Source organism: Emys orbicularis, chromosome 11, assembly GCF_028017835.1.
Source record: "Emys orbicularis isolate rEmyOrb1 chromosome 11, rEmyOrb1.hap1, whole genome shotgun sequence".
Classification (NCBI taxonomy): Eukaryota; Metazoa; Chordata; order Testudines; family Emydidae; genus Emys; species Emys orbicularis.
In genome coordinates, this window is record NC_088693.1 from 60,938,701 (window position 1) to 60,964,632 (window position 25,932).

Consider the following 25,932-nt stretch of genomic DNA (forward strand, 5'->3'; position numbering starts at 1 on the left):
AAAGGTACACATAGCTGCATACGCCACAAGAAGCTATTTTCTTGTGCCAGTAAACATGGCTACCATCCTTTTAGAAGAGGGGGACTGACTGGGCATTAAACCTCCAAAGAAATTATAGTCAAACGGTACCACGATCTCGCTCCTCAAACCCCACCCGTGTTCAGCCTCAAGCCCACTGAGGGTTGACCGATCTCCTTGATTTATTTTTAACTTCTTATTTTATTTAATGTGTAAGCACATTATCAGATTTGATTATGCAGCCTCAGCACACACAAAAATTAACATTGTATATATTTTCTACAGATCAGCAAACCAGTTCAGAAAAAAATCAAGTACAATAAATTCTCTGAACCACTAGTAAAAACTCCAACCTCTTTGAGGTTTAAAAAAATCTGGTTGATATTTTTCATTTCCGGACTCCTTTCACAGTCCAGCCAGCATTCACAGATTCATAGAGTCTAAGGCCAGAAGGGATCATTGTAAGCTAGTCTGACATCCTGCATAGCACTGGCCACAAACCTTCCCCAAAATAATTCCTAGAGCAAATCTTTTAGAAAAACATCCAATCTTGATTCAAGATTTGCCAGTGATGGAGACTCTACCACACCTCTGGTAAATTGTTCCAATAGTTAATTACTATCACCATTAAAAATGTATGCTTTATTGCCAGTCTGTATTTGTTTCACTTCATCTTCCAGCCATTGAATTGTGTTGTACCTTTCTCTGGTAGATTGAAGAGCCCATTATTAAATATTTGTTCCCCAGATAGGGACTTATAGACTGTAATCAAGTTACCCCTTAACCTTCTCTTTGTTAAGCTAAATAGATGAGCTTCTGGAGTCGATCACTGTAAGGCAGGTTTTCTAATCCTTTAATTATTCTCAGGGCTCTTCTCTGAACCCTCTCCAATTTATCCACATCCTTCTTGAATTGTGGACCCCAGAACTGGACACAGCATTCCAGCTGCGGTTGCACCAGAGCCAAATACAAAGATGAAATAATTTATTTCTACTTGAGAGTCCCCTGTTTATACCTCCTAAGACCACATTAGCCATTTTGGCCACAGCATTGCACTGAAAGCTCATGTTCAAATGAATTTCCAAATCTTTTTCAGAGTCACTGGTTCCCCATATAGAGTCCCCCATCCGGTAAGTATGGCCTGCCTTCTTTGTTCCCCAAAAAGCAGAAAGCAGAAGTGTAGTTTATACCATTTTTGTTGCCCATAAGCCAGTAAAGCATCCCTTTTCAGGAAACTGCTAAAACATGTGCTTAACTTCAAGCATGTACGTATGTTGCAATGGGATTTTAATTTAAGCATGTTTGTAAGTCTGTGCTTAAGTATCTTAGGCACGTGCTTAAGTATTTCCCTGAACAGGAATGGACTCAAACGCCTGTTCTTAAGTGCTTTCCTGAATTGTGTCCTTGGTATTTTAGGCCAGCTGGAAGCAGGAAGCATAGGAAGTCTCACAAGAAAGCTTACTCTTATATCAGCTGCAATCTAATTCTTCAGACGCAAGAAGACTGAAAAGTTTTTTTAAGAGCTTAGCTCAACCCAAACTACAAACATCACCAGCATTACCAACCCCAAACATTCAAAAATCATTAGTCAGGCAACAACAAATAAGGAGATTTGCTTAAAAATAAAAATTTTATTAAAAGATAAAAAATTTAAGGTTCCTTTTATTTTCCTTCTGGGTTTCTTGAGCCTTTTGGGTTCAGGTTTTCAAGCTTTTCTCCACAATCTCTAGGGCCAGAAACTTTGTTGTTGTTGTTGTTAAATGAAAAGCTGAGATTCTCACAGCTCCGGGAGCTGGGGATTTAAGAAAATAATTCACCAAATATAACAAGACCCATGATAAAATCATGATTAGGCAACCCTGCAATGAATATGATCATCTCCTCTTGTCACAGCTTTCCCCACGGGCTTCGTACCAAACAAAGAACACAGAGCATGTTCTCACCTACCGGAGTGTGACTCCGTGCCTTACAGTCTGACTTCATTTCCAAAGGTTTAACACTCACAGCTCCGCTGATGTCATTGGGAGATGCAGATGCTCAGCACCTCTGAAAATCAGACACTGTGTTCAAATCTTTTTTCATTCCATTCTTACTGCTGACCGGACAGTTTGATCGTTTCTGATGGACACGTTCTATGAGCTTGTCTGTGCGATGAGCAGAAGAGTGGCTAAGTGGTGAGGGTGCTGGCCGGGGTGGGCATGAATTCAATTCCCTCCTCTGCCACAGACTTCCTGAGGGATCTTGGGAAAGTCACTTAGTCTCTCTATGCCTCCGTTTCTCAGCTGTAAAATGAGGATAATAGCCCTGCCTCACAGGGGCATTGTGAATATAAAGCCCTTAAAGACTGAAGTGCTCAAATGCTAGATAATAGGGGGCCTATAAACACAGGCGCCGACTTTTCAAACTGCCGGGGGGTGTGCTTGACCCCCAGCTCTGCCCCAGGCCCCGCCCCCACTCCACCCTTCCCCCAAGGCCCTACCTCCTGTTCGCAGCGGGCGGGAGGTGCTGGGAGGGAGAGGGAGGGGCTGATCTGTGGGGCCGCCAGCGGGTGGGAGGCATGAGGGGGGCAGGAGCTGAGGATGCTCCAGCCCCGGAGCACCCACAGAGTCAGCGCCTATACATATAGATACCCTAAATAGATGTCAGGGCAATATAACACCTGACCAGTGTGTTACTAAAGGAATTTTTACTTCCAAATTACTCTTATTCCACTCGGGATGTTTTGTTTTGTTTTAAATATGCCATTCCCTTTCCCCTAAAGTTCCTGTTAATAATAGAACTGTTTGGTTTGGTGATAGGCAAAGACAGAGGCCAACGACTACAGTATGTGAATACGTACCCAAGCAGGTGTTTGAATTGCACCCCCTCTAGAATTTGCAAATGCTTCAATTCCTATATCCTGCCTCTTCTCTTGATCCCAAATGTCCAGCCTAGCTTGGCTTCTTGACAGAAGCTTATTGGCTGCAATGAAGTCAACAGGAGCCGAGTTTGGCCAACATTGAGCGTTTGTGACCCTTCCACCCTATGTAACCTGCCCAGGGTCCTAAAGTGACTTGGTGAAAAGTGAGAGACCAGAGGTCAAGAGCCCTGTTTGCTGCTCTCTTGCCATAACTGCCTGACCACCCCACCTGACATGGACATAAATATTTCCAATGAAACTAAGAAAACAGTAATAAAGCGAGTGGAAACCCAGAAATCATTCTTGAGCATAACACAGCTACTCCCCCATGTGTGATGAGTGAAAAGCAGCCTTCAGCCATTAGATATGATGCCACCTTACCTAACCTGGCAAACATCTACATTTGAGTGGTAAAAAACACATCCTAATAAATACAGACTTGAAAAACAAAGTGGCTGGAATGTATCACAAGTATCAAAGCAATAGAAACGTCACAGTACTGCAAGAGGGGTGTGCATTTATAGTGGCTACCTCGCACAAGCACAGAGTGAGGCGAACAAAACCTGTCTCTTTTCAAAAGCCGCCCTCCTAATATGTATTCAGTACTTTCCTAAGTTGCAAACACCTGGGAACTAGCACAAGCTGGAGGGAAACATGGATTTCTCTCCCTGCTGGTTCCGCGTTGATTACAATTAAAAAAAGAGGAATTGAAAGGAAAGCGTATTTGAGTGCATATCCCCCAACCAAGATGAGCTCTCGTTATTTGACTCTTTTCGGTATTTTTTCTCTGTTTGTTAAAAGTGCGAATTCTATACTTTGCACAATGATGTGAGAGCACCGTTCACACATGGTAACAAATGTTACAATTCATTGAGATGCACAGCTTTTAATTTCAAGTTAATACAGTATAGAGCTTTTTATGTCCAACATTTCAAATGCCACAGCATGTTAATGAAAAGAAATTACATTGATGAAACAGTCTGGCAGTGATTAATATCATCCATAACTCCTAGTGATGTAACAGCTTCACTATTCTCTCTTCCACAAAGTGATGTCCAATTACTTGCTATTGATCAGATATTGCATTGCACCAAATGGAATGCCAGCATCAATTCATTCCATCCTATTGAATTTCAGCCAATATCAATGGATAGTTGGCACATGTTTCCCTGGAACATTTGTCTGCCATCAGGGAGTTGATTAACAGGTTGGCAGTTTTTGTTTGTGAAAGGGGTGAGGGGAAGAAAAGAAATGTGCAAATTCTGTTTGTGAATTTGTTCTTATAACTGTCACTGAGATAATGGGAATGTTTTTCCCCGCGTCTAAATTTGTTTTATGCAAGCAGCTGCGTGCGCCTTGCAGACATGTTAACATTCTAGGCTGCTCTTCGCTTATTTTTTATTGATAATCAGGTGAAAAATTAAAGTCCAATAGCTACATGAAAACCACACAAATCATCTTCTGTATCCAGTCATATGCTCAGTCATAACTCACATTCGAAATGAAGCCCCAGAAATCCATGATTCATACCAGCGTGTATCACTTCCTCATGCAAAGCTCATCAGAGCAAGCTTGTGTGCCAGCCAAAGCTCATTCCCACAAAAGGAAATGGAGACGAAGTGCATGGGTTGTCTTAGGACACCAGTTTTGACTTCCCACCGCATAGAATGGTGCTTTGGGCTTTACATCTCTTCAGCTCAGCTGTCAATGTGTTACGTGGCCAGCTGATGTGTCATTAACTCTGATGTTCCCCTCCCTTCATTTTTATGGATTTATTTATTTTTTCATCCTGCTGTTATTGGTATACTTGTAGCATTATTTTCATACTCACTTGACAAAAAAAAAAAATCCTCACGAGTAGTGTCCGTGCCCATTAACCTCTCTTGGGAATGTCATCAGCCATGTGACTGACACAGGGGGGGATTACTAGACAAAATGTAACAACATCTGCCATGCATGCTACAACTTCCCTTAGATTCCTCACACCTTATTTTCACTTTCAGCTCTGAACAGGAGTGAGATTTGTTCTGCTGTCTCTCGGCTGCCAGGCTGCTGGTAGTATGCCAATCTTCTACAGCGAACTGAGAAGATTAAGAAAACAGCCTCGTTAAAACTGGGCATTAAAATAAGGGTTGTCATGAGCTGTCCACAATGCTTTGCTGCTGATCTCTGAGGGCCTGTGCTTGGCACATGTTGCCAAAGAGCATGCTTGCACTTCCTTGAACAATAAATATTGCAGCTGAGAAATTACAAATTTAGGAGTCCCAGTCCTGCAAATACTTAACTTTGTGCACTCGAGTCATCCCATACGAGTAGTCAGGGGTGCAAAATTAAACACATGTGCAAGTCTTTGTGGGATCAGGCCCTATGCCTTAGAGACCAGATGGTATGTCTTGGAAAGCTTTGCAAAATATTTTGTTTAGAAACAATTCTGCTTATTATTCTATTTGTGCATTTATTTAGTGATCAACGACGGTGTCCTTGGCACGATGCACACACTGAGAAACAGTCCCTTCCCCGAGGAGCTTGCAATGTAACTAAGTATAACCACATGGATACAGGGCCGGCTCTAGGCACCAGCGTTCCAAGCATGTGCTTGGGGCAGCCCTTTTCAAGGGGCGGCACTCCAGCCTTTTTTTTTTGCTTCGGCCGTGGCACTCCAGCTTTTATTTATTTATTTTTTGCTTGGGGCGGCAAAAAACCTGGAGCCGGCTCTGCATGGATAGAAGGTGACTAGTTACCTGATCTTTGTTTCTTAAGAGTTCATCTGCCTCCATCTGAAACCATAATTTTCTGTTTGTGACAGCCCAACCATTTCTACAATAGCCGACTGCAACGTCTCAAATGGGAGTAGGATTTATGGTGAGGAAGATGGTGAGTTTTGTAGGGCAGGACCAGCTTGCTTGTATGATTGAATGCACAACTCTGCTAGGAGCAAAGTGCAATATAGCACTAGTTTGGAAGGACAAACGTTCTCCTTTCCTAGAATGGTGGAGAGACGATTTAAGGGATAATCCCAACGGCATTGGCTTGTTCTTCCATGGACAACAATCTGAGTATGATGAATTAATCTGGTCCTCACACTTGGATTACATCAACCACGTTCCCTTAAGGAACAATATAATATCCCACGCTCTAGATCAGATCTTCTAATGTAGCAGGCCCTACATTTTCAAAAGTGACTAGTGATTTGGGGTACCCAATTTGAGAAGTCCTAAACCAGCCTGATTTTCAGAGAGCAAGTGCTCAACTTTCTGAAAATCAAACCCTTTAAAGTGTCTCAAATTGAGTACTCCAGTATCGAGGCACTCAAAATCAGGAGTGACATTTGAAAATGTAAGCCCATATACCTGCACAATGGAACGAATTCCCTTCTTTTTGAATTAACAGTATTGCCAACACTCATGATTTTATCATGAGTCTTACAATGGTTGATGAGGTTTTTTTGAAGACCCCCATTTCTGGAGTCATGTGATGAGGTGAGATTCTCCACTTTCAGTTTGTTTTTAAAAAAAGGTAATTTCAAGATTTCATGGTTGTGCAGAAAAGTTTGAAAACATAAATCCTAATGGCTCAAAAACTGGATGGCAAATAAAAAAAAACCCCAAATTATTTTTTAAATCTCATGATTTTTGGACATGTGGGATTGGCAATACTGTGGGGGTGGGGGGGGAAATGATCAAATATGATTACATGGGGTTTAATAATTCTAAGGGTATGTCTACACCCAGCCGCTAGTTCGGCGGCTGGGAATCGAAGTTCTGGGTTCGACTTATCGCATCTTGTCTGGACGCGATAAGTCGAACCAGGAAGTGATCGCCGTCGACTGCGGTACTCCAGCTAGACGAGAGGAGTACTGCGGCGTCGACGGGGGAACCGCGGCGTCGACGGGGGAGCCTGCCTGCCGCGTGTGGACCGAGGTAAGTTCGAACTAAGGTACTTCGAACTTCAGCTACGTTATTCACGTAGCTGAAGTTGCGTACCTTAGTTCGAATTGGGGGTTAGTGTAGACCAAGCCTAAGACATTTTATGTGAACCTATGTTGTCTCTAACAAGAGATAATATTTCTTCTTATTCCCCTTTCTGAATATAAGAATAATACATTGCACTTATGGATGGACTTCCACTCAGGGATCTCAAACAGTTATACAAACCTTAATGAATTTAGTCTTACAACATCCTGTGTGGCAGGTAAATACTATTAACCCCATTTCACAGCTAAGGACATTGATACAAGGCAGAAATTCAGTGTAGTGTGCAATGCTTTTTGCACCGCCTATACCCCTTGGGACTTGAATGGTGCAGGGGGGCATGAATTCCTCCCAGAGGGATGAAATAATTTGAACCCAGATCTCCTGATTCTCAGTCTTGTAGTTTAACCATAAGACCACCCTTTTTACGCACCTTTCTCAACAAAACTTGTTTGGAATCTGCGATGGGAGATGGATGGTGTCTTTGTCTAGTTTGTTTTTGTCCTCTGACATGTTTGTCAAGAAGCCAGGGGAAGAAGGCTTTAGTTTTTGTGAAACGTTTGCATTTATTATGATATTGATTAATATGTATGTTATGCTATGGACATTTTTATACAAGCTCTGTTTGCTGCAATCTTCACTAGAAGTAGAGAATGAAGGAAGAGAAAATACAGAGACTGATTTCTATCAGCAGACTTTCTCTTTTTCCAAATGGAAAGTGTTTAAAACAGAGATGAGCCTCAGCCAAAGTCCTCGATTCGAATGTCCATCGAACTTTTCACAAATTCAGATCCAGTTCTAGAAGCAAAAAACTCTGCAGTTCTGGTCCATCGCCAGCTTAATTTTTTCTGAAACATGTCAGTGGCTCTTTAAATGGTAAAACAACAACAACAACAACAGAGAAAGGCAGAGAAATATTCACACTTTGTATATTGTAGTATATATATTAACCTCATCCTGAGTTTGCTAACCTTCGGCTCAGATCATGCCCCCTCCAGCCTCACACATGGCTTTCCTCCACTCTGTGCAGAAGGAAGGGAACAGTTCTGTCTCACACACCCCTCCAGGCCCTGCAGAGGACTCTCTGTGGGCGTCAGTGCCCAATCAGGAGGAAGGGGTGGAGATTGTGTAGATCCAGAGAACCCATCACAGTATTGGCAACCCTAAGCCTTTAAAAGTCATGAGTCAGGTCCCAGAAAAAATCACGTGGCTAAAATAAATAAGATTTTCTAAGAAAATAATAATTTGGGGGTTCTTTTAATGTTTAGGGTCTGCGCCATTCATATTTTCAAGCTTTTGTCTGCAGCCATGAGGCCTAGATAGATATGTACTCTCGTTCCCCCCAGCCTTTTTAAGTGAGCTGAGATCTCGTCGTCTCCAAGGGCTGGGGATTTAAGAAAAAACAGAAATATCACAAGACTTGTGATAACATCATGAGCATTGTCACCGCTGACATGGCCTTAGGTTGCATTACGTCTTCTATGGAGACCTCACTGAGATTTCTGGGGAAGCTGCATCCCAAATACCTTGGGGCCTAGTATTTCTCCTTCCCAATCTGTACTCCAAGCTCTCCATCATACCAGAGGAAATCCAGAGTCACTTCCTTGGATGTTCTGGTACTTAACTCCATTGCAGTTACTCTAGATTTACACTGGGGGATCTGAGAAGAGATTCTGGTCTTAAATTGTAAGTGTGAGCGGCGGGGGGGGGGGGGGGGGGGAGCGACTTCTCATTCCCACTGAGATCATACACATTCTGCAAAATTAGGGTTCAGATACAGTATTATTGCAGTATTCAGGTGAATAAAGAGAGGTGGGGTGGGGGAAAGAATTGAGGAGACAACATGATTTAGCCAACACTCCATCCATGGCAAGAAGCTTCACAATTCTAGAAGGCCCTCAAATATTTAATAAAAATACAGTAATAGGCTTAAGTGAAGAAGGCAGTGGGATAGGCATCATCTGATGCCTATGATAAGAGAGCCCTGTAATTGAGCTGGAATGAAGGAGCAGTCCCATCCCACCCCCTCCCTCCCCCCACATACAGTGATATTACATTTTTTCCACTTGGATGCCCTCTCCAAGCCCACTAATCTATAGGTCTCAGAAGGGATAATCCACTGACATCCAATTTTCTGGGAAGGTTTTTTTTTTCCCCCCTGAATGAAGCAATTTGTTCACTGAGTGGTGAAAGTGTTAACTCTTTCCCAGCTAAATGGTCTTCACAAAGCAAAGATTAGCATGTTCACAGGAGATTAGCGAACCAGTGCATCCAGTTGCCTCACTGATGTCCTGAATGTGATGGGCAGCCACATTTTTGGTCTGAAAGTACATCCAAAGGGAAAACTCTGGATCACCCCTTTGCGAGTAAAATACAGGCAAAGCCACCAGCCCAATTTCAGGATCTCAAAAATTACAGACATCTAGCTTAAGAGATGGGTTCAAACGGCACAGTTTTGGATCCATGCTCAGATTTAGATCCCTCCATAGTTTTCTGGTGGTTGGATATGAGTCAAGCCCATTTCGAAGGCCTGGTCTACACTGGGGGGGGCGGGGTCGATGTAAGATATGCAACTTCAGCTACGGGAATAGCGTAGCTGAAGTCGACGTATCTTATTTCAACTTACCTCCCGTCTTCACGGCGTGGGATCGACAGCCACAGCTCCCCCGTCGACTCCACTTCCGCCGCTCGCCCTGGTGGAGTTCCGGAGTCGACGGGAGCGCGTTCGGGGATCGATATATCGTGTCTAGATGAGATGCGATATATCGATCCCTGATAGATCGATCGCTACCCGCTGATCCGGCGGGTAGTCTGGACATACCCTAAGATTGATATTCCTCTTTATTACAGCACTAATGTGTTTCTTTTCCCAATCATGAAGGCTTTGAAGATGGGATAAAGATGCTATTGAATCAGGATAGCACTTGATCCTTCTCCTGTTGAGGAAACTCCCCTTGACTTCACTGGAAGAATGATAAGAAGGAACCAGTATAGAGCACTTCCAGACCAGGGTGTGATGGTCAGATATTAGCCAAACACTATGAAAGTGCTTTGGATCAAGACACTGCCCTGTGATATAACTGGGACATCATACACAGCAACTGGGAAACTGAAAAGATATCCACAATTAATATACTTTGATCATATTATAGCTAGAGGAGGATGAATGTGGTTAATGCATCCGTACACACACTGTGCCCAGAGGGAAACACTCTGGGACTCTTTCCTTTGAGGTAAAAATACTGCTAGTAGACCTCACAATCTATTTATTGGAGGGCTCGCACACGCAGGCACAATCCATAATGTCAAATGAGAGCCTGGTGTTCTCTTTGATGAGAGGTCACTGGATGCAAATACCCTGTCCTCCAGCCAAAAGCTCTGTGCTGTTCATAGGCGCAGCTAGGGGTATAAGTCAGGAAGCGTCCCCACTGCTCTGCCCAGTTTGAGGAACGATTTCTCTGACTCAAAATGCGGAAGCCTGGGGTGTTTCACATGACATCAGTCTCCTTACCTCCATCGGATGACTCAAATCCTGGCTGCAAGGAAGTGCAAGTGTGTGTGTGTGTGACATTGGGGGGCAGGAGGGGGAGACAGTTCCTAATGCTATAAATTAATCCCTTCACAGGAAGAAAGCAAGTAAAAATAAAAAAAGGCAGAGGAAGCGAAAAAAAGGACCTGTCAGAGACTTTCACTACCAATACAGAGGGCGTCGTTCTGGAAAAAGTTGGCCTGCAGTGCTCCAGCCTCAGGAAATCCTGAGCAAAACTGCAGTCTGCTCCCTGCACGGTATAAATTCCTTCCTCAGTGGAGCAGGACTCTTGTGGGGATGATCTCTAGGCTGACCTCGGTGGCTCTCAAGGGTTAATCGCAAGAAGAGCTACAATCTCCCACAACCTATTGCTAATTAAAGTCTTATCTAATAAGTGGGCTCCCTGAGGGATAAGTAGCATTTTACACCTAAGTCTCCTTGTTTCTTTTACAAACACACACACCCCCACAGGCCCCTCATGTTTCATTAAGTTCTCCCATGGCCTGTTACCCTTGTACCCTGACACTGGCCAGTAGCTGGCAGATTAGATGGCCAGGACTTCTCGGCACCTAGCTGTTCCCTGGCTGCTAATTCAGCACACCCTCCCCAAGTTGCACTGTACTCTCCTCAGCCAGAGCTGGGGATCTTGGCCAATGTTATTTAGTAGCCACTAAGCTGTTAGAACCTATCTTTCACTCTGTGATTTGCTGGTGTGATTGCTTTCCCAGCAGAGAGATCTCCCATTTTCCTTCAGACTACTTCCACCCGTTGGCTTCACCCTATGCCACCTTCTGGCATGAGGAGTTTGCGGCACTGCTCCTGAATTGGCAAGAGGGAGGCTGCAGTGGGAGCAGCCCTCTCCTTCCCCTCTGTCTACACTTACTCCCAGAGCAGAGCTGGGCAGATAGTGCAGAAACATTTCCATGCAGATTAATTCACATTTTTACATTATTCACAGAAATTATTTGACCAATAATTTGGGATGACTAATAGAGAGTCAAGAGAACTGGGGCCGGAAAAGAGCAAAAAAAAAATAGTTGAATAATGTAATCACTGCAAATTATGGCCTCAGATCCACTTATTCTACAGCACTCCCAGTCTCTGTTGGCATGAGAGCAAAAGGCCAAGATGGGATCTCAGAGTCTGTCATATGACTTAATGTTACACTAGTTCTAGATGGATGAGCAGCTCACAATTCTTTCGAATCCAGGCGCTCCTCTGTGCTCCGAGCTCTTCTTTCTTTAAATTAAATGTCTCAGTTCCCAATGTGTTTACATGATGGCTTTGCCTCTCATACAGCTTCCTGCTCATTCCCCACTTGGAAATGCGCACGTTGGTTTGTTTAATGTAAAGCCTTAGCCAGGGAAATTGTCAGATAAGACAGACTGGATGCGAGAAAGTTTTTTCTAGTCCTCGATTACTCTCTCCCTCTGTCTGTCTATTACTGCTTCTAGCTGGTGAGGTCTGAGACAGCTGGCTGATGAAAAGAATGAGATGGGGGAGGGAGGCTTATATTCCATCAGGGCACGAGACAGAGACTAGCTTGACATGAGCTCACCTCCCTTGGGGTGGCCGAGGCCTGGCTGGGCTGTCATTGTCTTACAGTCTGTGAGGATGCCCATGGTTTTGCAGAGGCAGAGTCCCCAGTGAGCAGCAAAGCAGAGTAGTAATGGGCTAGTTGGTTGTTATAGCAGTTGATGAAGTAATAGCGTTAGCCTGCTGTTTCCTCTCTCATCATTTCCATACTCATTTGTTACAGGGGATGGCCACATGTCAATTCGACTCAAGTCGACATGGGAGTTCTTGTATTCCAACTGTGGTGATGTCCAGCGGCACCTGGAAATCTGTTGCAGTTATAGCTGTGATTCTTAAAGCTTTACGTGACAGCATTTTCAGGAAACAAACCTAAGGCAAGATTCTCACAACTGTAAACATGGACTACCTCTATTGAAATCAGTAGTGTTACCCCATATTTACACTGGTGTATCTGAGATCAGAATAGTACCCTAGTACAGAATAGACCCTAGTTCTAATAAACCACCCATATGGTCAAAATGGCATGAACACATTGTAATCAAATATCAGAGGGGTAGCCGTGTTAGTCTGAATCTGTAAAAAGCAACAGAGGGTCCTGTGGCACCTTTAAGACTAACAGAAGTATTGGAGCATAAGCTTTCGTGGGTGAATACCCACTTCATCAGACGTCTGATGAAGTGGGCATTCACCCACGAAAGCTTATGCTCCAATACTTCTGTTAGTCTTAAAGGTGCCACAGGACCCTCTGTTGCATTGTAATCAAAGTATATCTTAATAGCTCTGATTTTTCCAGCGGTCATGGCAGGATGTCACCTCTAAGGGGCAGTATGCGTGTGTGTTACAAGAAAGGTAGCAGAGCTAACGTTCAGTTGAGATAACTCTGCAACTTGTTTTCCTGGCTGAGAAATAAGACACAATATATAAAGTTGCTTTAAGGACAAGTATAATAAACATGTCCCATAAATAATGTAAGGCATGAGGAAAGTCCAGCATTGTTTAGAATATTTTATGAGAAATTTATTGCAGTTAATTGAAGGGGAGAGATTGATCACCGAGGAATCTAGCTCATTACTTTACAAAACCTGGATAAATGGCATGTCACTTCTCCGTCTGCTTAGCGTTCTCCTTTTAAAACCTCTCTCTTTAAAAAATGTATTCCAAACCACATCCAGCATGATGTCCCAAACCAGAGTTTCCCCTTCCCCCCGCCACTTAAATACGCAGGAAAATAAAAGGAGACAGGCAGTATCATAATTCCAGTTCATTTCCTTTTTCTCTTCCCCAACATTTTGACATGTATTTTAATCCTAGTCCTAATCCTGTTGTAAGAGGGGAGGCCAGGAAAAATGTCCCTTCATCTTGCCCCTTCTTCCCCTCCCTCGGTGGTTCCTTCAGTTGTGCTCACACAGTGAACTAGTGATGTCGAGCGCTAACAGTAGTGGCCTGCAATGCTGCTATAAGCTTCTTTGCAGTGGATCCCTGCCAGCCATTGATCCAACAGTGGGAGTTATCTCAGCAGCGCAACTGCACTCAGGGCCGGAGTCTCGCTTGTGGAATATTTCTGATAATAAGAGTGCCTAAATGAAGCATCCTTTAAAAGGTCTTCACTGTTAATTTGGCAGGGGGGAAAAGCCAGAACATTATGCTCGATTTTTCCAACCGCTTTGGCTGTACATGCCAGCCTCTGAATAGATGTCTGTAATTAGATGGCTCAAAACAGAAATATTACCTGACGTAGAATTAGACTAGGCTAACTAGACATATGTAGGGAAGATGATTAGACCCAATCCTCTGCTACCACCCTCCGCTGACTGCGTGACTATTAGTTATTTCACAATTATAAGCCATGGGAAGGGAAATTGAAGGGTTCTAGAAAGCTGTTAGAGTAGAACCCGGCTATTTCGTACTGAAGACTGAGAATCACAGAACCTTGCAGGTTGGTGAGTGAGTGGTAAGAAAGCAAGGGAACTCCAGCACAAAATGGACTGTCCCTACTTGCTTTGCCTATAAACCTGGACCATAGCAGCCAGGAGGGAGCCACCCACCTAGTGCACAAGGGGCTGAGGGCTGGAGAAGCAGCACCTGATAGAGGCTGTGGGGGTTAGCTCTGCCCATGTGGCAACATCACAGCTCTAGCCTGCAGGGATATCGGAGGGTACGCTGCCATGAGTAATCAATGACCTCTCTCATCTCCTACACCTGACAGTAGCACAGAAAACCTCCGAGGAACCTGTAGACCTTTAGGCAGGTACCCCAGTGGGAAGGGTCCATGGTCCACCACCTAGTAACTGTGGGGATGATCTCTGTGCAGTTCCCGGTGGTCACCGGGCCAAGTGGGTACAGTAGGAGGGATTGGGGAAGCAGGGCTCATCCGCTCCACCGAGTTCCAAACCCAGGGCCCATCCAGCGTCTTCCACCCGGGCACCTCAAGTAAGCCTCCCTGGGTCCCTTCCTATCCCCCCTTTCCTACAGCCTGCTGCAGTTTGTCCCTGTAAGTGCTCTCTCACGGGCTGCCTACCTGGCTCTGGCCCGCAAGGACTGCTGCTCACCGACTTTCCTTCTTCCACTCTAGATCCGGCTATGTCCTCCTCCAGAACTCTCAGAGCAGGTCCTTCTCCTTGTCCTGTCCACCTGCAACTGAGCCAGCGGGCTCCCTTTTAAACCCCGCCTCCAATTGGAGCATGCTCAGCAAGGGCAGAGAAGTGGGGCCTCCTGAGCCCAGACTTGCTCTTTAACCCTTTGCTGTCCAGTGAGGGGTTTGTACACCCTGTCACAGGTCTAGCAATATGGCCCTTCTTTATCCTCTTACAATTGCATACAGTGACATGAAGCAAAGACATTCCCTTCATCCACATGGTGAACACTGAAAATGAGAGACTGATGTACATAGTGATTTCCAGCTGGGAACTGGGAGTCAAACTGTGCTGTGTCTCATGAGCAATAGACTACACACACACTCACATGTACTCACACACACACAGAGTATCGCTGTCAAGGATTCATCACGGACACTATATAAAACAATAAGTAGAATTGTTCTGCACTTGCTGTGAGCATGGGCGGTAACTGGGGTGCAGGTCCCTGGAGTAACAGTGCAGGGCTGCCCAGAGGGGGGGGCAAGTGGGGCAATTTGCCCCAGGCCCCGGGCTCCCCAGGGGCCCCCACGAGAATATAGTATTCTATAGTATTGCAACTTTTTTTTATGAAAGGGGCCCCCGAAATTGCTTTGCCCCAGACCCCCTGAATCCTCTGGGTGGCCCTGTAACAGTGGGAGACAGACACCTGTGCACAGGGAGAAAATGGAGCTTATAAAAAGTGCTCTTATTTTGCTGACCCCCCTCCAATCAGATGTTAGACCAAAGCACAACCTTGATCTAGGTCAGCGAATAGTCTCAGTGTACCATGTACTGTGGTCCTATACTGCATGTAGTTGCTCCTTCCGTATAAATGGAGGGCCTGATTCTCCAGGACTTACTCACTATAAATAGCAGTTATAGGGGCAATTGCTGAAACCAATCTCCTATATTGCCTTGTTGTCCTGAACTGCCATTGATCAAAGGGTACATGATGGGGACTGAAAGGAAAACACAGATGGCCACTTGTGCACATGCCCTGAAGGAAGGTCAGAGATTTGAAAAATGTTCAGATTTCTTTTTTAAAATTGCTGCCCTCTGGTCGTTACACTACTGCCACCCTCAGGGTCTTAGGCCTGGCCTAGACCTGCTACCTGGAAGTTCTTCTAGAACAATGTAGGGTATGACTTTAAAGCAGATTAACTATTCCTGATTAACTCCATGTGTAGACAAGCACTTAGGTTTTGTCTATCTACGCTATGAACCCTTTGGCAGGAGAGCTAGACCGGCAGAGCCCCCTGGTGTAGGCGTGGTGTACACCGTCACAAGGAGAAGTTCTGCCGGTGCAGGAACACCATGTCTCCTAATGACGTTAGCTATGCTAACAAAAGTGTTCTTCTGTCGTCACAGCTGCATCTATACCAGGAGTTTTGCCTGTGCCAGCCGGGGGCGGGGAGGGGGGGAGGATAGGTTTTTTTCACAATGTGGCCGACATAGCTGTGCCAACATAGCTTTGTAGTGTACACCTGGCCTTATTCTCATTGACACGAAAGCCCTTTTGCACCATTCTGGCAGTGTAAAGGAGCCTCAAAGGGTCATTTACCAGCGCAGGGTAAAGGAGAAGCTTTCCCTCAGTGCCTCAGTAGCTATTGGCTGGGAACCTGATCTTGTTGACCCTTACTCGTGCAAGTAGCCCATTGACTGTAACAGGCCCTCACTCTGTGGGAGTACGTGTGTCATCGGGGCTACTTGCAGGAGTATTAAACCCAGGAGTGAGGGTTTTCAGGAACAGCTCCTGCTTTTGAGGAGCTGGTTACTAGCCAATCATTTTTCAAGTGGACTGGCCCTCTCCTGCCTTTCCCTGTTATTTTTATGCTTGGGCATTATCTGAGTTGGTAGAATTATTGTGCTAAGGGTAACCAGCTCTCATGCAGCAGGCTGTAAACCAGTCATTCCCAACCATTGCTGGCCACGCTACCCTAGTGAACATTTAGCAACCCCTACACTCTGTCCTCCATGCTATGCCCTGTGTAGCCATCCATTTCCCCCTCACCTCTACCCTTTTTAGTCTCTCTGTGAAGGTACTAGGCATACAATTCCCCTGAGGTGAGAGGCTAGCCGCTAGCTGGCTGGTTGATTAGCTCCACCTATAGGCACCGACTCCATGGGTGCACCGGGGCTCAAGCACCCACGGAAAAAAAATAGGGGGTGCTCAGCACCCACCCGCCACAGTTGTTTGGCGGGGCTGCCAATCAGCTGTTTGGCAGCTGGCGGGAGGTGCTCGGGGGAGGGCGGAGAGCAGTGAGCGGTGAGGGGCCTCAGGGAAGGGGGGTGAAGTGGGGGCAGGAAGAGGTGAAGCGAGGGCAGGGCCTCGGGGGAGGGGGCGGAGCAGGGGCAGAAGAGGCAGAGTGAGGGCGGGGCCTTGGGCAAGGGGCGGAATGGGGGAGGGGCTGCAGGGCGCAGCAGGGGTGGAGCACCCACAGGGAAAAATAAAAGTCAGCGTCTGTGGCCCCACTTGCTGCACTTGGAAAAGGACCTGCAACTTAATTGGCTGATCCTCGTAAAAGAAGGTAGCTGGAAATGGAGGGCAGTCCCGCAATACCAGCCAGAAAGTGAGGGGCCAATGGCTCTGTGCCTGATGGACTGCAGCTGGAGCAGCTGCAGAAGGGTACTGCTCCCAAGCAACAAATGGCCAGAAGGGTGTCTGTGGGAAGTCCTGTTATCACTAAGGCTCTGAGGTAAGAGCCAGGAAAGTCTGGGTTGATGGATTTAGGGGTGGGAGGGACAGATTGGGGACGGGACTACGTAACTTGTACAAACTCTGAGGGCAGAGTCTGTGAAACTTTTGATCTTGTTTTGTTAAGGAGGCTTGAAATAAAAGAGAACAACCCACAACGACTAATCCTGCTGGAAACTGCATTCCCTGGGTTCTGGGAGAGGGCTCCAGGCAGAATTTCCCTGGCGGGGAGGTGGCTCAGCACGAGCTAACGCAGGTCCAGCAGAAGGACGGTGCTATAAGGTAGGCCCCAATCCTTTAACACTCTCCTTTACTTTCTCCCCTTGTTTCATTGCTCCTTCTCCCCTGGGGCTCTTCTTTGGAGCTGGGCAAATTCTGGCAAAAAGTGCAGTGTTGGGGCGACAAACTTTACAACTTTGGGCGCAATTCGGTGAATAGTTTGGGATGAATAAAAACAAGGAGGGGGACACTGAAAAGAGTCAAAAGAGTTCATTTCAACATCAATTAAAAGTGAACTGCTTTGACACTTTGCTTCAAACGGAGCAGTTTCATTTCAAAATGCCACTTCAAAATGACTCTCAAAACATGTCAATGGACCCCACATGAAATTTTCTCAGTTGTTTCAGTAAGAAAAATAGAAAAATATTCAGTTTGGGTTTGAAACAAACCAATTTTTTTCCTTCAGATTTTTTTGGTTTGACCACCAACCTGAAAAATCAATTATTCACTCAGCTCCCCTCTCCCGCTCCAACCCGCTGCTCACTGCAAGCTTGTCTCTTGTTCTGGCTACTTCTGTGTGGGACACCTCTGCTGGCCGCTCCCTGGGGCCAGGCTGCAGGTGCTCCAGCAGCAGATCTGACTGCAGTGGGAACAGAAACGGCTTTGCCTGAGGCTCCCTACGGGTGAGCTGCTTTCACAGCCAGGCCATCGTGAAGAAAGACAGGGAATGCGGACAAGGAGCCACCCGCTACCTCACCTGGAGCCATGGGAATGTATTCACAGAGTGGGAATATGGGGTGATCATTGCAGGGACGCTTCCCACTTAAACCCTAATCCAACTCTCGCTGAAGTCGATGACAAGACACCTGTTGACCTGGGAGTTGGATTAGGCCCTTGCGTCTTTATTTATTTGGGCCCTGCTTTAGTGCATGCTGAATCAGGGCCTTGCCTAGTGCACTATAAGGGAGTTGCACCTTCTGAAGCATGAGCTATTGGCTCTGCTGGAGGAAACATAATGGAGTTGCTGGGACAGTGATGTGGTTTAGCATATCCTCCATCTCACGTACTACTTGTCATTTCAAATTGTTGATGGCATCTTTTTACGAGTCTCAAATGAAATCTATATGTTACTTTACCGACCTTCTGTTCTCTCGCTATGCCCAGGAGAGGCGCATCTGTGTTGCCTCCAGCACTCAGTGAAGTTTGGTTCCTGATGCTCAGTCAGGAACATCTGGAACGTCATGATGTTGACTCGTCCTTTCAAGAGTCCTTCTCATTTCCAACATTTACCCACTTAACCATGAACAATAATATTTATGGAGAGAGCTGTCCATTCATACATGAATATTGTTGGTCATGCTGTCTGTGACAACCGCTACCTAGGCAGCCAGCTATTTCTCTGACAATGTAGGCAATGGATTAAAGCCCACCCAAGGTAATTAATCTCCTGACTGTACTGCTAACCCTGCAACAGATGTTGCCACCCTGATTAGCACTGAGTCAGTGCTGACCGCCTATTTGAGGCGTCTCCTCAATCCGAGCAAGGATGGCAGAACCGGGAGGGCAGGGGGGAGGAGGGAAACAACAGCAAGCAAATATGAGAGTCAAGACACTATGGACTGTGTCTGATTGGGACTTGGACAAAACACTGGTGCATGGAAGTAAAAGCCCCATCACACCTCTGCATCCAGACCTTGGGTCCAGGTACATGCTGTGTGCTGGCTTACTCACCCCTCCTAGAGCACGTGGGCCAGGAAGGGTGAGGAATGATCAGAGATTAGCTCCACCATCCTCCACTCTCCAACCAATGCATCTGAACCACCGTGTGGTGGTTGTCATTTGGGGCTGGTGTAGGACAGCAGCAAATCACAAACCAAAGCAAGGGGGAAAGAATTGTGACGCAGAGGGGTGTGTTTGTGAGTCACAAGCCCTCTCAGGGCTCCCACTGGGGAGTGACACACAGTAGGAGTTGTTCCGGCTTCTGGGCCGTGCTTAGAGTTAGAATCCAGCTTCCGTTGACTGCCCAGAGAGTTTGGGCTGAATAAGCAATGCAAGGCTGGGCCCTGAAACATTTTACAGGGTTAAATTAAGATTTTAAACAAAAATTACTTTAAAATTAAACCAACTTGAAATTTTCAAAGAAAAATGTTGACAAAACTAAAAAAAATCAATTAAACTTTTTCACAGGGGAAAATCACTTCCCCTCCAGATCTCATTCCTTAGAATAAAACAATACAGGGGAAAAGAAAAAAACAGAGAACTTGGATTGTAAGCTCTTTGGGGACAGGAACTGTCTTTTTGTTCTGTTTGTACAGCGCCCTGCACAATGGGGTCCTGGTCCATGACTAGAGCTCCTAGGAACTCCAGTAGTACAAATAATGAATCATGATAATAAATGAAAGCAAGTGATTGTATTGGATGGTGATCTACCTTTCAGCTTATTAGTTTATAAGGCCCCCTGTCAGCTAGGTATATAGCAACTGTGTTGTGATAAGAAAATATGTAAATATCTGATAGCTAATCTCTTCTTTTAAAAGGACGATTGCATGGTATTACATGAAGCCTAATTTAAATTCATCTCACCGCACTGTATTTATTGACTGTTGTACTGTTCCATGTTACTGTTTAATGGGTTGGAGACAAATGTTTTATATTAATTCTAATTTCCCTTAAATTGCCTTATTTCATGCTTTATAACAAATTAACACAAGGGCACCTTTTTTTGTTGGGTAGCTTATAGTTCATCATAAGAAATGAAAATGCTTTTTTAACTTCATGGTTCTCTCATGCATGCTTGCTGGACACACCGTGTAAGTACAGAGAGATTTTTCCTTAGGGCATCATCGACAGTAATGTTGGGATTAGAGATGGTCAGAAAAATTCAGACAAAAATATTGTTTGGTCAACATTTGCTGATTTGGCAAAATTGAAGTGTTCCATGGAGACAATTCAATGTTGCTGATGTTCCGACAGAATCCAGGGTCCACAGCTTCTGGGGTCTGTGACTCTGGGGCAGGGCCAGCTCCAGGGTTTTGGCCGCCCCAAGCAGCCAAACGGGAAAAAAAAAAAAAAAAAAAGCCGCGATCGCGATCTGTGGCGGCAATTCGGCGGGAGGTCCTTCGCTCCCAGCAGGAGTGAGGGACCGTCCACCGAATTGCCGCCGAACAGCTGGACGTGCCGCCCCTCTCCGAAGTGGCCGCCCCAAGCACCTGCTTGGTAAGCTGGTGCCTGGAGCCGGCCCTGCTCTGGGACAGCCAGCCATGTGGACTGCCCTGCAGATGGGAACCCAGGAATTCCAGCATCCGTGGCCCTGGGGTAGTCCACGAGGTGGACTGCCTCAGAATTGGGGAGCCCAGGGCTTCTAAGGCCGGTAGCTCCAGAACTCCATTCCCTTTTCTGGAGAGTTGAGATGTTTGGTTTTCATTCCTAATCGGAACGAAACCAAGTTTCACAATATTAAAATCCTCCATGAAACAGAATTAGCTTTCTCCACCCAGTGCTAGCTGGGCTGTCCACAAGCGCTCATCATTGGCCTAAGTGCTCCCACTGAAATTTGGAAGCTGAGTAAGGCCAGTTGTTGATTATCCCAGCCTACCTTTCTAATACCCAAAAGCTGCCTAGAATAATGTGAACTGCAAAAAAGGTTGATTCAAAGAATTATCATTCTGTATTACAGAAGCTTCTAGAAACCAAGCCCTTTTGGTGCTATGCACTGTACAGACATACGATGTAATTCTTAGTTCCCCAGAGCTACCTCCCTCCCCAGTGTAATTTCAAATGTCTTCTCCCACCACACATGCTCAGGAGATAGGTACAATTCACACCTCACCTTGGGTGACAGACTATTGTGCCATGGAGAGTGTGCACCACAAGCCTCAAGAGGAAATGTAGCGTAGCCAGGCTGGGGGCGAGCATGGCCAGTCCTCCCCCGGCATTCCTGTTGAGCAGCTGGCACTGGAAAAAGAGCACAAGGCTCCACTCTAAGGTTGGCATAAGGAGCATTCAGCAACACGCGTCCAGGAGCGCTCCAGGGGCAGGATATTCCAGAGCACTACCAATGAGTGCGGCAGCCGCACAGAGTCACTCCAGGGAAGGTGGCAAGCAGTGGGCCACAGATGTCTAATATGAAAGCTCTGTTTTGCTACTGGTGAGGGACGTGCCAACCTGTAGCGAATGTGTGTGCTGGGACCTAAATGGGAAGGGAGTTCTCTCTCTCAGAGACAACGTAAATTAATCCCTGACACTGCTCCTGGAGCGAAGGGCATCTTCCTAGACCTAATTTAATTTCTCACATTTTCTAACTAGTGCAGGGGTTGCTTTTGTACCATTTTAGACTCTCTGATTCTGCTCATTCAAAATTTGTTTTATTTTCTGTTGAACAAACACCCCCAGAGCTATCACATACCCACAATCACTTACTTGGAAAAAAAGACTTTCAGAGGAAGAAGATAAATAGCATGTCAAATGTGGTTTGGAGGGGCGGCAGCTGAGTAATTCCTGGCTTCCTAGGACTTTCTCCTGCTGTTGTGTCCCACTGTAATTTGGCAGCTGTGCACGGCCTCAGCATAGCTGCTATTTAGTCAGATCAGATCAATACTTCTAAGCACTTGTCTGGTGTAATAATCTCTGGTTAGTCCAGGAATTCGCACTTCTACTCACATGGATTGGACAGACTGGCTGATAATGATCTGTCCATCCACCCATGATCAATCACTTACTAATCTGTAATTAGAAGATCCCTTAGCAAGGAAACACAGAAAAAGAAATGATATGCTGGGAAAGACATAGGCCCCAATTCAGCAAAGCCCTTAAGCACTGAAGTCCCACACTAGATGAAAGTTTGTCAGTTCCTTATGTATAAGATCATATGCTTCCATGGATAGTGCTCCACAGAGGGAAGAAAATATATCAATTTACTACCAATCCAGTCTCTAAAGCTCAAGAATTCTGGTTTATGGTGATGATTTATATTATGATAGCACCTAAGGGTCTCAACCAGGCCAGGACCCCATTGTGGTAGGCATTGCAGAAACACATGGTATGCATCAGAGGGTCACTGCTCCAAGAACTCAGAGTCTAAAAGAACTGGTCAAGCTCTCCTGCCTGATATGATGATTGGTAGGGCTGGTCAAAATGTTTCCATTTAAGCTATTTTTTTGATTAAACAATATTTTTTTGAAACACATCTGCTTTCCATGGCAAATTTTGATTCTTCGTCAAAAAATTAATAAAAAACCAAAATATATTTATTCTAAAATACTGTTGGGATGCCTCATAGGCGTTTGAGTCTGTGTGCTTCATACTGCCATTCTCTTCTGGAGGCCGAGATTCCCAGCCAAACTACATCTTCCATGATGCACTATGGCCAGAGGACAGCCATGACATATCACCTCTCCTCTCCAAAAAAGGAGACTGTGATGCATCAGAGGATATGTAGTCCAACCAAGGAGTCCAGGGTAGAGAGAAGAATGGGAGCATGAGGCACCTGAACTGTATGTCCCATGAGGCCCTGCGGAGCATTTCAGAATTGAAATATTTTGTTTTACTTAAACGTCCTGATAAAAACAGGACGGTGAATGTTGGTTTTGGCACTAGTTTCTTCAGGACAAGAACCCCATTTTACAACCAGTTTTAATGACTATATTGAATGACCAAAGCACCCAGTATGATACCCTGTAAACAAATATAGTGACTACAGACAATGGCTTGCAAGTTCTCATCAGTTGCTGTACTATCTGCACCTCGACAGTGAAATGTGAAAACATGGCAGCAGATTTCCAAACAAACATCCTCCAACAACAGTGAGTGGGGGTATGTATCTGGTACTGTGCATCTTCCCGGACTTCAGTTCCATATAATAATGTTTTGTGGCTGTTTTCCCTTCAGTTGATACATGTTTTTCCCCACAACTCCAGTAACTAAAGATTTTGAGGTTGATAATTTTGAAGGAGCAGCACAGGAGATGTGGCTATTACATAAGCTCCATGACTACAGTAAATAATAGGTTGGCAAGTAAATGTTCAGCACTACGGGCAAAATTCTCCTCTGAGAGCCACTCAGCTGATCTCATCAAGTCAACTGTAATATTCTGCTCTCCATACAGGCAGGGAACCTCCCATTAACTTCAACTGAACATTGCACAAGTAGGGAAAGCAAAATATCAGAGCCAAGTTCTGCTGTAGGGAGAGGAGAACGTTGCCAAAAGTTGGGAAATCTGTTCCTGTGAAGCAGTGAATGAAATATCGGTTTGAGTGGGAGAGCTAAAATGGACAATTACAACAAGTCAAATTGTGAAACACAAACAAGCATTTAAAGGGAAGATTTAAAAAAAAAAAACATGTAAACTAAAGTAAAAGCTGCTGCTCTCTGGCTGGCAACTCCGATTTTTAAAAAAACCCATAGATTGAATTAAAAGCTTAATTTGTGAAGCAGCACTTGAAGCAGCGCTTGAAGTGGAACCACTTGTGCTCAGAGAAGACTCCATTTCATTACAACACAAAAACGCTCCCTTCCACAATTGGTTTATGGCTCTACTACAGTATATCTAGAGAGGAAAATAGATTAGTTGAGCTATATCTGTAAATGACTGTGCTTATACATTCACACACACGCTGTATGTGCATTTGTCATTGTAATGATTGTTATTAATTTGCTTATTGTATGAACAGTGTGCTGGAAGCTTTACAGATAAGGTACCTTCCCCCCAAAACTTCCAGTCTAACTGGGCCAGGCACAAATGAAGGCTGGGGAATGGGATATATTGAAAAGCAGGATGCCTGAATGGGGAAGTTTTGCATGCCTCTTGCTAGCAAGAATTTTTCTTTTAAAACACGGATTTTCATGTGACTTAATACTTCTCGGCAGGACAAACTAGGTGCCTTAGGAAAGAAATGAATGTTTGACCTTGAGGACAAAGGAGTTGAAGCATGAACAGGGAAGGGGGCCAGGAGTAAGTGGGGGTAGTCACGGAAGAAGATTTGGAGGCAAAAGTGAAAGGAAAATCATGACTGGGTGAAGGAGGGAACATTGCTGATAAAGTTTGCAGATGACTCAAATTGATGGAGCGGTAAATAATAATGACCGATCAATTCTGCGGCGTGACCTGGATTGCTGGGTAACCTGGGTTTTTCTGAAAAACATGTGATTTTAATACATCTACAAACCAAGAATGGTCACACTTTCCAGATAGAGGCTGAATTCTAGAAGGCAATGATTTTGAAAAGGACTTATAAGGTCATGCAGGGCCGGCTTTAGGCCAATTCAACCAATTCCACTGAATCGGGCCCCACCCCTAAGAGGGCCCCGCGCCCAAGCCCTGGTACTGGGGTGGCCTGGCTTCCCCGGGGAGCAATTTAAAGGGCCTGGGGCTCCCAGCAGGGGCTGGAGCCCCAGGTCCTTTAAATAGCCACCAGAGCCCCACTGCCGGAGCCCTGGGGTAGGGCTGCGGGGCTCTGGGGGCTATTTAAAAAGTCCGGGGCTCCCGCTGCTTCTACCGCCCCGGCCCTTTAAATAGCCACTGGAGCCCCACCGCTTCCCCAGGGCTCCCGCGGCTATTTAAAGGGCCGGGGCGGTAGAAGCAGGGGAGCCCTGGGCCCTTTAAATAACCCCCAGAGCCCTGGGATAGCGGGGGGCTATGGGGGCTATTTAAAGGGCTGGGGCTCCAGCTGCCTCTGCCGCCCTGGTCCTTTAAATAGCCGCCGGAGCCCCGCCGCTTCCCCAGGGCTCCCTCGGCTATTTACAGGGCCGGGGCGGTAGAAGCAGGGGAGCCCTGGGCCCTTTAAATAACCCCCAGAGCCCTGGGATAGCGGGGGGCTATGGGGACTATTTAAAGGGCTGGGGCTCCAGCTGCCTCTGCCGCCCTGGTCCTTTAAATAGCCGCCGGAGCCCCGCCGCTTCCCCAGGGCTCCCTCGGCTATTTACAGGGCCGGGGCAGTGGAAGCAGGGGCACTCCAGGCCCTTTAAATAGCCTCCGAGCTGCTACTGCTATCCTGGGGGGGGGGGGGGGGGAAAGGGGGAGGGGGGGCACTTACCGTATAGGGTGGGCTGTACCCGCACCCCCTGTCCGCACCAACCCCGCACCCCCTGCCCTGTCTCCAGCCCGTCTCCAGCCAGCCCCACACCCCCTGCCCCGCCTGCAGCCAGCCCGTCTCCAGCCAGCCCCTGCCGCACCCCCTGCCTGCAGCCAGCCCCTGCCGCACCCCCTGCCTGCACCAGCCCTGCACCCCCTGTCCTGCCCACACCAGCCCTGCCCCACCGCTGCCTGCAGCCAGCCACGCACCCCCTGCCCACAGCCAGCCCCGCACCCCCTGCCCTGTCTCCAGCCAACCCCTGCCGCACCCCCCTGCGGCCCTGCCCGAAGCCAGCCAGCCCCACACACACCCCTGCCCGCACCAGCCCTACACCCCCTGCCCACACCAGCCCTGCACCCCCTGCCCTGCCTGTAGCCAGTC